Below are 14,175 nucleotides of genomic sequence, written 5' to 3' on the forward strand. Positions count from 1 at the left end.
GAGAATTGCATTCCTATCGAAATGTTTCGATGTGACATTTTTGTATGTTTTTGTCAAGCTATTAAAGGAAATGTTACACGCTGTATAAATACTTGTGCCTTATGTAGAACAGAAGATTTAATCTATTTATGTTATTGTACTTTTAATTGATATTACTTTCTTAGTAAGAACTTTGGCTGTTTTGTTTAGTACAATGCCACCTTTCAATTTAAAATAAAATATGCTTGTCTGACTTCTGAAAATCTTCTTATTCTTGTATTAAATGTTTAGATTAAAATGATTATATCATCCCACAGCTGGGCAAAAACCCATACCCTTATAAATCTCTTAAAGTTAGGTAATTAATGGGGTCTTTATCACTTGCAGGCAAAACTTTATATCGTTTATCAAAATACGATATTATTCAAATATCTTAACAGCATCTTAATTTTAATTTAGTCTTCTTCAGACAATACCCATAGAAAAAAAAACACCTGCACATCAACTAATAAATTTCTATACGACTGTTACCGCCATAATAATTTATACGCAAAGACATAATAGCCGACTTAAGCATTAACATTCCTTATTTGTAAAACAAAAGAAGATATATGAATTCCTTGAAACAATATACCTCCATAATCATTCCAAAAGGGAAATAACGAGTTATCAATCAACCAGTTTATTCATCAATCATCACAAATACAATAATAATATCAATCGTGTCAATCAATCTGTTTGTCAATCAGAAATACAAAATATTGTCAATTTCCCTTTACCGGTCCTGTTTTGGCAATTTTACAACGGATGTGAGGGGATCGATTGTTGACTGAAAAATATTGATACATACGAATGCTTTTACACGGGGTCTGTAGCTTTTCATTGCGTAGAATCAGTTTTTTTTTGTGTCGCATGATTTTTTTTTATGATGCATTATACTCGTAGTAACTTTAAAACTTTTTGTGTTATTCTCATAAAGTAAAATAGAGGATAGTATTTGAGAATAACGCAAGTAATCAGAGTGCTTTTGCGGGTTCTATATTCCTGGGTTGAAAGGTCCCTATTAATAAGGCTAATCAGTCTGTTTGACTGACCTTTGCTCTAGCCATTGTAAACATGGTGGGCGACCATTTTCTTTTGAAAATTTGGTTTTCTTTAGGTTATTTGAAGATAATAAGCTTCAAAAGTTGACCTTAATAAGTTGAGCATTCATTGAAAGCTATTTTATAAGTTTTGTATACCATTCTAACGTATCAATGATTCACGAAGAAATATTTTGACCAAACATCTTAAGCCCACTAATTTTGATTAAAACAATATTAAAGTATTAAGTACAACTACTTAGATCACTTTATCGACGACACCACACATTACATAGAAAATCACTCACATAAAATCACAATAAACATTTAACAACACCAATAAATCGATAAAAGAATAAATAAGGTTGTACACATCAAAATATTGCGAAGAGACGTCAAAACAGCTTCTCAATAAAGCTGACAATACGTAAGCGGCTTTGCTAACTTAAGCCAGGACACATGTGCAGTGCATTAGCTTAACAATAACTTAAGCTTGCCTCATCATCGGCCAGGTTACTTAAGCGAGTGCTGCGTTTGAACGGTCGCGAACTTGTCAGTTGAAAACGAATAATGTAGGACAGTTTAGTAAGCAAAGGCTCAATACGGGTGCTGTTTTTTTGGTTGCCATGCCAAAAGCTAAGAGGCTCCACTCACGTGTTATATCGTAATGCATAAAAATATGTAAAGTATCCTGTTCTTTTTCAAGTTAGCCCATAAAATACAATACAAAAATATAAAAAAAAAAAAATATATAATATAAAAAACCCTATGTTAACGTAACAAACAAACTTACATTCACATTTGTAATATTAGTGGGGATTAGCATTAAAATATTTAATAATGAAAGTTGTTTCTTAAATTTCATGTAATTATTGTATACTTCATAGAAATCAGTAATCATTATGTTAAAAAGAATTTATAAATTCTTTAAGCACTATCATTAACAAATCAGTCTACTCGAAATACATTCATAACCACCTAATGAAAAGTACAATATTAATCAAGACAAGTCATCAATACTTAATAACGATATCACGTAAAATTTGATTACTCATTAAATTGTAGGCGAGTAATAAGCTTGATTAGTCGAGTACGCTATCCCGTGTGAACGAGGCATGGAACCGAAAGCCGTTATCCCATTGGCGAGCAGACACTGCTGATTTATCCGAGCCCGCGGTGCTAATGTGTATGGTAAAAACTTATTATAGTTATTGTTCCTACATTTGTATGAGGACCATGAGTTCTGCAAATGAAGGTGTTTCTGGAGAAAACGATATTGGTTACAAGTTGTAAGTTTTCTGTTGCAACAATGGTACTTTTAATGTCTAAACATCAATTTATCTTGTGTAACTGTGTTGTATAACTCTATCGTCGATGGTACTAAATATGATTAACTATAATGAGATATCTTCTAGCTAATATTATTAGTAATACACGCAACATATTGTCTACATTATCGTTTTCTCATGTTTATAAAAAGTAAGTAAAGTATAAATAAAACAATGGAACAACACGGTCAATAAGTCTGCACCCATAGGCGAGTGGTAAAAGTGTCTACGCTAAACGCACTGTGAGCGAATTGTCGCGAAAAAGCCAACCATGATTTTGTGAGATTCACAAATACTTCTGGGTCTGGCTATTTTTGTGCATTACGTTTATTTAATAAAAAAATAATCCCTGTGTCGCAGGGAATGTTTTTACTAACATTCAATTCACATGCACAAAGACACCCAGACAGACAAGCTTTCGTGGATCAAATTCTTAAAGTGGGAGTAGTTACAAAAAATTAAAAATATAAAATAAATATCCATCAAAAGCCCACAACAATAGTACATACTACTTGATTATCTAGACTTAACTACTGGTGACGTAACGATGACGTAGTTTCTGCCACTGATAGCCCAGCAGTAATACAGTTGCAATGCCAACATGATGTACGTAATGATAAAGAAAATTACACGATACAAGGATTAACGGTGTACATCATTATAATACTGGGATTGTAGATGCTGGCTTGTAAATGCGATAATTGTTGGGTAGCTTGTATGAGCGGTATTCCTTTCCGTATATATGGTTCAGGTGTTCTGTTTGTTTCGAGTTTCTGTTTTTTTCTGAAAGATGTGGAAAGCTACGTAATTGATAGTTCGTTCTGACAGGAATTGATTCTTAGTTTTCGCTGTGCAAATAGGTGAATGGGTCAGAGTGCTAATGATTCTTGTGCTCGTTGTGCTATTAGTTTTCGTGTTTTGGATTATATACCCAAAGGGTAAAAACGGAACTGCATTACTAAGACTTCAGTTTCTGTCCGTTTGTCCAGGAGCTATCTTATGAACAGTGGTACCTAGATTCTTCTGCTGCTAGATTAAAACATTAACAGAAAAATGAAGGTTAGTTTTAGTCGGATTAAGGAGACATTGAATTGTTTTTAATAATTTTTTGTTAATTTGATTTCTCTAGTCCATTTTTACGGAACCCACTTAGTGTTCCACAAACTTCCACTGGGTCTTATTTAGTGCGCCCGATTCTTTTTTCCTGTGGAATCCTTGTGGAGATTATACAAGAATTGAAATCACAACACAACTAATTTAACAACCAAACATTGCCAAAAAAACACAATAGACTTTCTCTATATCCCATACTCCAGTTACAACACAATTGTTTAGACAATGACATCTAACAATAAATCGTCGACAATCGCTGAATTACGACCGTACATACATTGCATGGTTGCTTGAAAGTACATATTAATCTGAATATTGTATGTAAATGCGCTGTTAAACAGATAATGTATTGCCTTTTCAAACAAAGTAGGCTTGCTTTGTAGTACAGTATACAGTGGAGGTCTGGAAGGTCAAGGAAACCCTTTACCGCTAATCTATTAACCCTCTGACCGCTACTTGGGATAATAATGTGTGGTGTTACATCATGTTGGCTTTTGTGATACCTTACGGGTTTATTTATAGGTGCATGTGTTGCGGCTGAATTATATCGAAATGATGAATAGATTTGGGTTTTGGATGTAGTTTTAGTTCTAAATAAGTAGAATTTGAAAAAAACACTTAATTTAGTCTTAATTCATTCTTTATTGTAACGACAGCACAAACTCTTTTTGTTTTTATTGAAAATAATGAATTTTGTATTGGCTAGCAGTATAAATCGATCTATGAATTTTGTGTAAAAAATAATGCGTTAGATATATTAGATATTCTTTCAATATAAAACAGATTAATTTCACGCGACCCCGCCGGAATATCAGCACAATATGATTAAAGACTCTTGTTGGGTATTAAACTAGGTTATCCCTATAACTACACGTGAGTAAACCGCAAAAAATATTATAAGTCACTTAAATAAAACTACAAATACAATTTACAACATCACACAGATTACCCATCGTCATATACCAAAATCAGTTCAAAAACTCCGTAAATCACACAAAACAATCCAACCAATTTAAAAGCCTTTCAAATTTCAAATAGCAATGCAATAGCACCCCTGAGGGTTGGTAACTCGGGAGCAATGGGTGATTTCCTATGCAATGCCACAATCTAACTTCTATCAAAGAATTTCCGCAGCTTCGCTTCTCAAGTGATTGACAGTAGACAGCGTCTACCAACACTCATCCAAGTGTAATTGTTGCGAGTGTGGGAAAGAGATAGAACTATACGTTGTGTATGGCGCTGTCTTGCTTTCACAATGGTTATGATTTCACTTTAAAGGTTTCGGTGGGTTGATGGAGATTAACTGTTAGCTCTACACGTTAAGCTTATTGTTTTAGGGGTGGGTTAAGGGTGTTTTGAAATTTTGAACTGATTTTTTCTGTTGGAAATTATGGTTGGTTGCCATGTTGGTTTGTGTTGTAGATAGTGTTGTTTTTTTATGATTTATGTGTTAATAGTACATTTGCACTGTGAATATAATAAAATGTATTTCATAAATGAAAAAAAAATATATTAATTATTATATTTTATTTTTTGAAATTAATGGGTCGCTTTGATTTAATAGCTTATTAGCTGGCATTACCAAATTTAAACATATAAAATAATTGGTAATTTTCTCAAATCCAGTTCTACATTAGTTAAAGAGTCATTTCCACACACTAAGTAGGTTTTTTAATGTATACTGTATAGTTCACAAGTTAACCTAACACCATTTCTTTGTTTCTATAATTAAAAACATTTATCCTACAAGGATTTAATTATGTATTTTTAAACTGAAAAATCAATAATTACAGACAGACAGACAGACAGATGTATTTGTGAGGTACCAAGTGTCGTAAGTTTTCTTTCGCCCCACTAATTTGCATACAACGCCTTCGGATACAGAGTTAAAAATGTATAGACAGTGAGGTCCTAAGGAATTTCATTTTAATATTTACTATCATAGAGTATACTTTTGTTGGATTAACAAAGCTCTTTGTTTGTTTGTATATGCATGCTATGAATAAACTGAAGTAACGCGTAGTCTATCACCGAATTTATCTTTAAATATGGCACTAGCCTTCAAATTAAGACCGACTCGACTTTTTTTTGGAAAATAATTTTAAATTTATAGATGAACGATATATTCTTCTTAAAGTCATATATAAATGGGACAATAATACGAACTTTACATACCTTCTTGTTCAGGTAGGCAGAGTAACTTGATTATTTTTAATTTAAAATCGTTCGGTTATGAATATTATACAATTCAGCAAGCATACTATAACAAATATAAGGGACATCTTGTATGTCAACTATTTAAACTACGAAATCTACAAAAAGTCCTCGTATCGCTCCCAGGTTATAATGAACAAAATGAATTGAAATCTAACATTCAAACAAATGAAGAGACAGAACGCTTAAGTCTCAATACCTGCGTGAGAACTTACAGAGACAATGTGACAGTTACTTTTAATATAACCATTATTCCTTTTCATTATTATTATTCTATTATCTTCTACTTAACCCCTATTAACCACTGACCCACTTAGAATCATCCCACAATACGATTCTAATGGGATATTATTATCAGATCTAATAATGAATCAATTAGTATAATTAATACCGATACGGTCGTAATAATAGGATACAGGATCATAAGTGTGGAGGGAATTGGCATTCAGACTCGGCGTGTGTCAATGTTAGGAGGTTACGCCCAAACTTTGTGTTTGTGTGCAATTTAAATCGAGTTATATTAGGAGTCATGTCAGGATACATTTTGTTTGTTAATAATGAAAGAATACGTCAAAGACTGACGAGAATCAATAGTTAATACTGTCCTTTTTTTCTCAATCGACCCTGGATTTCTGAACTTTCTTTACTTTGGAATCCGCCACTGCCTCACAATGATAGGTAAAAGTGATGATATAGCCTACTTACAAAATAAATGCTTTTATTTCATCGTCATTTGCACAAGCTTCACATAACGCCTTCTAGTCACAAACAAAGTAAGGCTTGCAATATGAATATCAGACAACTAATGAACACACTCATATGTTTCTAAATACATACAAAAATTATGGATAAATTACATCCAGTCAAAGAAAAAATGCCCGTGGTCAATGATTGAATGATTTGTCAAATAGAAGTCAGGGCTACTAACTCTAGACTCTAGAAGTCTAGACTAACAGGGAAGTCGTTTCCAATCACAGATGTAAGCACAGTAAGGTTAAGGACCAATTTCATTGCATAAAATTGTCGGTTATTAAGGCAGTGTAGGCACCTCCCTCAACTAATCTGTTCTTTCAACGTATTGCATACATTCATGAGGCAAAATTCAAACTAGAGTCTTAAAACAATTTATTAGCGTCATTCAAATGACACCTCACGCTCTTAGACTTTGTCATAGAAAACCATTGTCCATTTAAACAGCAACGTATCGTATAAATTATGTCGGTAACGACAGCAACAAAGTAAAGTACTGTTAGTAGAGCAAGGCACGTCGGGAATGCTTTTCAAAGCGCGAGGATGAAAATTCAATTAGTTGTCCGAGTAAGGCTATATCATAGATTCATAGCGGTGCGGTGTGTGAAGATACCTTCAGGGGGCATACCATCACTGTTTAAAGTAATATTAAGGAAGGTGGGGAAGCAAGACAGAGCATTACGCTTCGTAGAGCACCATCTCGCTCCCACAATTGCAATCATATAACATTAGGTTAGGAGTGGTAGGCCCCCAGCGTGCAGTAATTGGGTCGCCTTGAAATTCAATCCGTTACATTAGGCATGACTGAATAATATGAATTTGAAAATGGATTAAATTTATCCGGGTATGTTTTTTAACTTGTTTGTCGTATCCAAGACTGGTTAAAACCTTAAAAGGGATTTAAGAAATGTTAGAAACAGTTGAAGGTGGTGAAATTTGTGCTCTTTTCTGAAGCAACAAGTGTGACTGATTCGTGCCTTGTTTTGCGTAGTTTTTGCGGTATTCAACCTTTTTAGCTGTATTGGTACAGTATTTAAATTCCATTTTAAACACAGTGTATAATCAAAATCGAGACCAATCACATCAAAGTGGTAAAAATGTTGTATAAAAAGACCTTTATGCAGCATTGGTAAATTTATAATCTTCAAATCAATAGAATTATTGCTCGGATTTGACAAAAAAAATGGGAGACACCAAATATTTTTTACCCCTGCCAAGATCGAAATGTCAGCATTTATACTTCTGCGTACAAAAGTAACTACTTACTAGTAATTAGGTAAGTACAGTTGCTGCAAATTTATGGTAACATTTAATACAATTTATCTTGGCGAGGTATTGTTTAAGGTGTCAATCATTTGTGAATGTTTCTCATTCCACGATCACGATTCGCCAGTAGCTGTGGTCCACGCACGACTTTCCTGGTTTAATAAGTAAAACAATGTTTTTATTTTAATATTATTGTGAGTACTTTAGCAGAAAGAACTGAAATATTATTTCTGTGTCCGTGTTGCTTGTGGTAACTGGGTTGAGGAGGACAGGTAGGAAGTCGCTCCTTGTAAAACATTAGTACTTACCTGCATTCGGTTAGAATGGAAACTGACCCCAACATAGTACCGAAAAGCCTAGGATGATGTTGTACTTCGAATTTGAGAGTATATTCATTACTAGCTGCTGCCCGCGACTTCGTCCCCGTGGGTAGTAGATATAAGTTATGATTTATACCTGCCCTGCTTTTTTCACATTTTCCATTGTATCTTCGCTGTGTTCAAACAAACAAACTCTTCAGCTTTATATATTAGTATAGATAAGATAGAAAATATTTTTATCCGACTGGGCCACCTTTTGAGTTTCATCATAAGATCAGGGCTATCACGACGTCTTAAAGTAAGCTAGGAAACGTGAAAAACCAATACAAAATCGGCGTAGAATCATTAAAGTGAAATCTCTCTTCCACACAGAAAATAAAATTACTTTAAGGTCTCCAGTTTAAAAGTTTTAAATTGGATTGAGTACAATGCTTATGCTGTTTTACATGAAGATGTTTTTATATGAAGGTCCTATCTATACATTTGTAGGTCTGTAAACAGTTGATTTAGGGTGTGAGCACACAACAGTGGTGTCGTAATTTTGACTTGTTATCGGGGTCGTTACGTTTATTTATCGTCTTCAAAACAAATATTCCGGTTGAAATGCTTTTAATGTACCATCAACTTTATGATCGCTTCAAGCATTTTGCGGATAAATTGTTGCGAGATCAGGTGTGGAAATAGGTCTAGGGTTTTTTGCATTTGAATTACTATTGACACCTGGGTATGTTGCTAAAGGGTAGATCTATTATATGTAGATATGTATTATTTTTAGATTGAGTGAACGGATAGCCGAGTGGTAAAGGTAATCAAACCTAATGTGCACGACGTGTTGTGTGATTTATGAAATTTGTTTTTTACCTTCAAAATGATATTTTATAAATTAAAAAAATATTTTTTTAATTAAATTAATTTCTAATCAAATCTGTCTACTTCTGCTTTCATAAATCTGTCTGTTTACAAAATGGTGTTGGTGAACACACAGGGTGTTTCTACATACGAACCTTGAGTGATCAAGAATATTGTCCTGCGTACAGACGCAAACTCTTCTAACTGTTGAAGAGTTTTCTATCCTTTAGTTCAACTCTCACTTGATAGTATGTTATTGCAACTTAAGTGCTACAAATCAATATCAAAAGCATTTATTCTAAAGGTTAAGTTTTAATAAACACATTAAGATAAAGCAATACTTTATCAATTAGTTTCAGAACTGTACAGTTTATATCTGTAACTGGCAGTTGTATGTGTCTCTTTTGACATTCGCCGAAACAGTTAACTGGAACAACTCCATTCAGAAATCGTGATTCTTATTGATTTTGAACATAATTTAGTTAAAGTTATTTTCATTACGTAGATATTTATTAGGGTAAACTTCCCGTATTAAATCCAAACAACTTTTATTCAATATTTCAAAACTATAATGTTGCTATGTCTATTCTTTTAATTCTTCCTTCTAGCCTTTAACGTCCAATATTCTATCCTATACATTTGAGAGGTTTTTTCTTAACAGTATGAGGTCAGCAGACAATATTAATCATCTCAACTTTGACTGTTTTAATTAAATATATTGTTTTAACAACAAAAACAAAAAAGACTTCAAATTAAAACGACCTGAACTAAATTTTATATCGAATCATCCAGACCGAAATTCTGAGGTAGCAAACCTTAAAAAATATACTTAAAAACAAATTAAGAACTTCCTCCCTTTTAAAGTCGGTTAAAAGTCATGAAACAAATCTTCTCAGCAATGTCTAAAGTAAGAATAATGAAATTGTTAAAGCGTGATAACACACTACATGGCATAGATTGGCATCTCTTTTCCACAAATGCTAGTTGGTAATAAGCCCTTGAATAACCAACTTGAAAAGAAACCAAGACAAATATTTGGTGACTTCTTTAAGCAAACTGTTAATACTTTCCATTTTTTTCCCGGGAATCCTCATAGACACCCACTCCCCGGGGGGAGGAAATGGGTAGTGTCAGACTCTTACTCACTAAACCAGAACTTCTGTGAAACATCGTCCGCGCTTTTGTGTCAGTGTATGGCAATGCTTTGTGATCCTTCATACACCGACCGCGGGCTAGGGCAGTTACCCTACACAACGTATTTAAACTGCAGTTAAAGTTAAACTGCAATCAATTATCTTAGTCGGGAGGCGTTATTTCGCGGCTATTAAATTAACTCTAATTATTTTAAAGTGCCTATAAATGTCTGAAAACGCGAACTCGATCGAATATTATTAATGGGCTGCGAAAATCGTGCTCTTGTATCGAGTTGTCAATTTACATTATAACGAACTAATTTAGGTATTAACTTGCCGTAAACATAAAGGTTAAAATTCCAAAATCACCTTTTACTAGTAAATTGCTATTTGTATCCAACCTGATTAACCAGACAGAGTACACTTATGTTGATTTAGGATTCAAAATTTGAAAGAAAAAAACGTCTTAGTGTCCTCCTCCGAAACAGCTCGACCGATTCTCATTAAATTTTGTGTACATATTGAATAGGACTGAGAATCGGACTACATCTATTTTTCAGACACATATTTTTTATGTCTAGAACTCAGTTATATGGCATACAAACGTTTTTTGGGACATCTAGTGAAACAATAAAATTGTGGACTAGTTTCACGATGCAATGAATAAATTCAAATTCTGGAGCAGTGATCTTGGCAGATTAGTGGGATAAGTGACTGTTGTGTAAACTCATTATCGCAGAGGGAGGTTTTAATTAGTTCATTCTATTCATTGCAAATATTATCCGACTCGCAGCGCTTCCTGCTCTATTAAATAATAAATATTGTGGTCAATGTGTTCTTCATTTAGGTGTTGGAGAAAATATTTTAAATCCAAAGAGAGTCTTAAGTGTTATTTAGAAAAGGAAACATTAATCCGGCAGTGAGTGGAAGTAAAAAAATCTTATAGAAAATTCTAAAACATGAATATTGTGAATAAACCTCCGTTTAACTATAAAACCACGTTTAATACTTTTAGCCTTCAGTGGCTTTGAGTATAAAATAAAATATTATAATAAAATGCCCATAAATAGACACAATTGTGTGTACCGTTAGCGCTAAAGACATCGACAGTATTCTGTATAGCCACATATGAAGTGATTATTTATAATGCGCATATACACTGCGCTTTAAATTAACGACACCTGCTTTCTTAGGTAAGTCGCACAGCAATGGATTGGGGCGAAGCGATAAGGAAGATTTTGATGCCCAAAAAAGTAATATGAATGTCGTGGTAGCGGTTCCAGTGCGTGGACTAGCACGAGGTAAAGGTTAGACTATAGTTTAATTAAATTATTCTAAGACACAACTGACAAACGATGAAGGCAGTGCCGTATTATCCATAAGGCACTTTAGGCCAGTGCCTAGGGGCCCACTATGACCAGGGGCCCACCACCAAAGTAGGCATCTAAAAAAGGTCGATAAATTTGAAATAGCTCGATAAAACGAAAGTAACTTGAACCAAGGGGGCCCCCACTCCCTTGTTGCCTCGGGGCCCCTGGGCCCCTAGATCCAGCCCTGCATGAAGGAAAACATGGTGAGGAGACCTAAATTTAAAACATTGGAATCTGAAATAGTCAATAAGAAATCGTGGTGATCGATGCTCAAACCTTTCCCATATGAGAATATAGCTGATAAGTAGATAGTATTTGCTATGCAGTTTATTTTTCTCCCTGAAGTGCTGATTTCGTGTAGCCTAGGCTGTTTTTTTTTTTCATTTTACTTAAGTAGTATATATTTTATCAGTTTCTGAGAATGTGTTAAACTAGGCGAGAAGAGGAAAAATCTCAAAGAAAAACTTGTATAATATTATAGCTTAGCTTGTCTCTGCCACTGGACGCTTACCCGCAGGCCACCCGATTGTATTTCATCATAAATATTTCTCGAAAGATGATTTATATGTCAGGCTGGTCTAATTATTTGGGTCAAGCCTTTACCAGATCAAGTTTTTTACAAGCTTTCTTATTGTTTGTTACTTTTTATAAGTTTGACTTTCATTTTTAAGAAACAGACCTTATAATATACGTTTTGTTTCCTCGAAGAACGAGTTGGATTGGCTGGGTTTTGATTTTAATACTCGTTTGTATGAACTGATTTAGGTAGTGAAGTTGGTTTTTAAGCGATTATGAAAAAGTAGAAGGTTCTTAATTCTTTGATTATTTTGTGTTTTGTACAATGGTAGTATTTTTTAAGCGACTTCAGTAAATATATATTTTTTTAACTTATTGTAGACGAAGCTTCAGTACACGCAAGGTGACTATGCCGGCTCCATGGGTGCTTTCATTTTAACTACTTCATTTATACATAGTTCCCCGTTCTTTCACTCCTCTCTCTCAGGCACATTTTCATAAAGCCATACAAAACCTTAGATTCTTCAGATAGTGGTTGCTTCAAAAGTACATTGACACCCCAGACTTCAGTATATTCTAGCGTACTATAAAAATGCAACTTGCGTACTCTCAAAAATCTAATTGAAATCATCGCTTTCTTGTAGTTGGGACCGAATGATAGTATCAATGTGTTACGACAATTTTGTTGTTGTGATGTTCCTTATAAATTAACTGTGTTATTGTATTACTGTTATGCCTTCTTAAAAGTTTAAAAAGTTCACTTGAATTATCAAAAAAAAAGTGATATAAAATAGGTATATTTAATTTTTTTCTTCTTTGCAGACAATTTCCTATACGGTACCTACATAAAAATAGTATATTTTTAAAAGCTTGATCATACTGAAATGATGATGAGTGAGTTCACCGCAAATACAAATTGAAAGCTACTTTCAAAATCAATCAAAAACAAAATTTTAATTACATTTTATTTTACCGAAACAGCAGTAGGTAAGCAGAGTTAATAAGCAATTAGACAAGGCAGACACTGACTATTGTCACGATGTGTATCGTAAGCGATGTTTTCTGAAGCTATTATATTGTGGTTCACGTCTCAATCTAAAGGTTAACCGTGTGTCTGTTACTGTCAGACATCGCGCCCCGCTGTGTTGTGTATGCGCACCTTAGCCTTAGGCTGGGCTGAGTCATGAGCGGTAGCGGGAGACGATCGTATTTAGTTAGACTTCTCCGATAGAGGCAGTCAGTACTGAATGAATTTTTAGATTTGGTGAAGGAATCCTCATAGGCACCTTTCCTTTCCTTTGGGGAGGAGTGGGTAGTGTGAGACCCATACTGACTAATGCTAAACCCCCGTGCTACACAACATTCGCGTTTTGGTGTTGGTGCACGCCAATGCGTTGTAATTATTCAAGCACTGAGCGAACACTAAAATTACTAATTTTAAAATTTTTGGCTAATTTTAAGGAAGAGTCTTAGATGTTCTTATACTAAAACGCTAAGGTACGCGATAACAAGACAGTGATTAATTTCATAAACCGTATTCAAATTACTGAGATATCTTACAGAAAAATCTTTTCGAGGTCTGATTTAACGTTTGTTAGGAGCAAACACTGTACATTAATGAATGGCACTCATTGTAATATAACAGTTTTTACTTTATTTTAGAACTAATTCGGCTTCCTCTTATCCCTTAAACCACACATTATAATTTGTTCTACTAAATTGTCTGTAAAACTCGCGCTTAGAACGTAATGTTTAATAACTTATGCCACAGACCGCTCACATGTAATCGTATGCTTGTTAGATTGAACTCTAAAACAAATAAAATTAATAATATCTACTCTTTATTTTTTATCCAACTAATATTATAAATAAATAAGGTATGTGAGTATGTTTGTGTACATGCATGTCTTGGCTACACGCAAAAAAAGAACGCACCAATTATGAAAAAAATAATTAAGGATGTATCTGATACCAAAAAATACCGTTTCTTGTGTGATGAGGATATAAAAATAATATGTATGTATGAAGGGTCGAGCATTGATCACCACACTAGCTCACTGTGGGTTGGCGATATCAAATTCCAATAGCTATTTGGAATCAAGGTTTCCTCAACATGTTTTCCTTCTCCTCCACACTGGTGTTTTAGAATAATGAAGAAAATACTACATAACTCTAAAAAGTCACCGTGGTACTTTGCCTGCGTTGGGATCAAACCTACACCTCATGCTTACGAGTCCATGCATACAACCACAACG

This window comes from Trichoplusia ni, chromosome 13, assembly GCF_003590095.1.
Source record: "Trichoplusia ni isolate ovarian cell line Hi5 chromosome 13, tn1, whole genome shotgun sequence".
In the NCBI taxonomy this organism is placed as follows: Eukaryota; Metazoa; Arthropoda; class Insecta; order Lepidoptera; family Noctuidae; genus Trichoplusia; species Trichoplusia ni.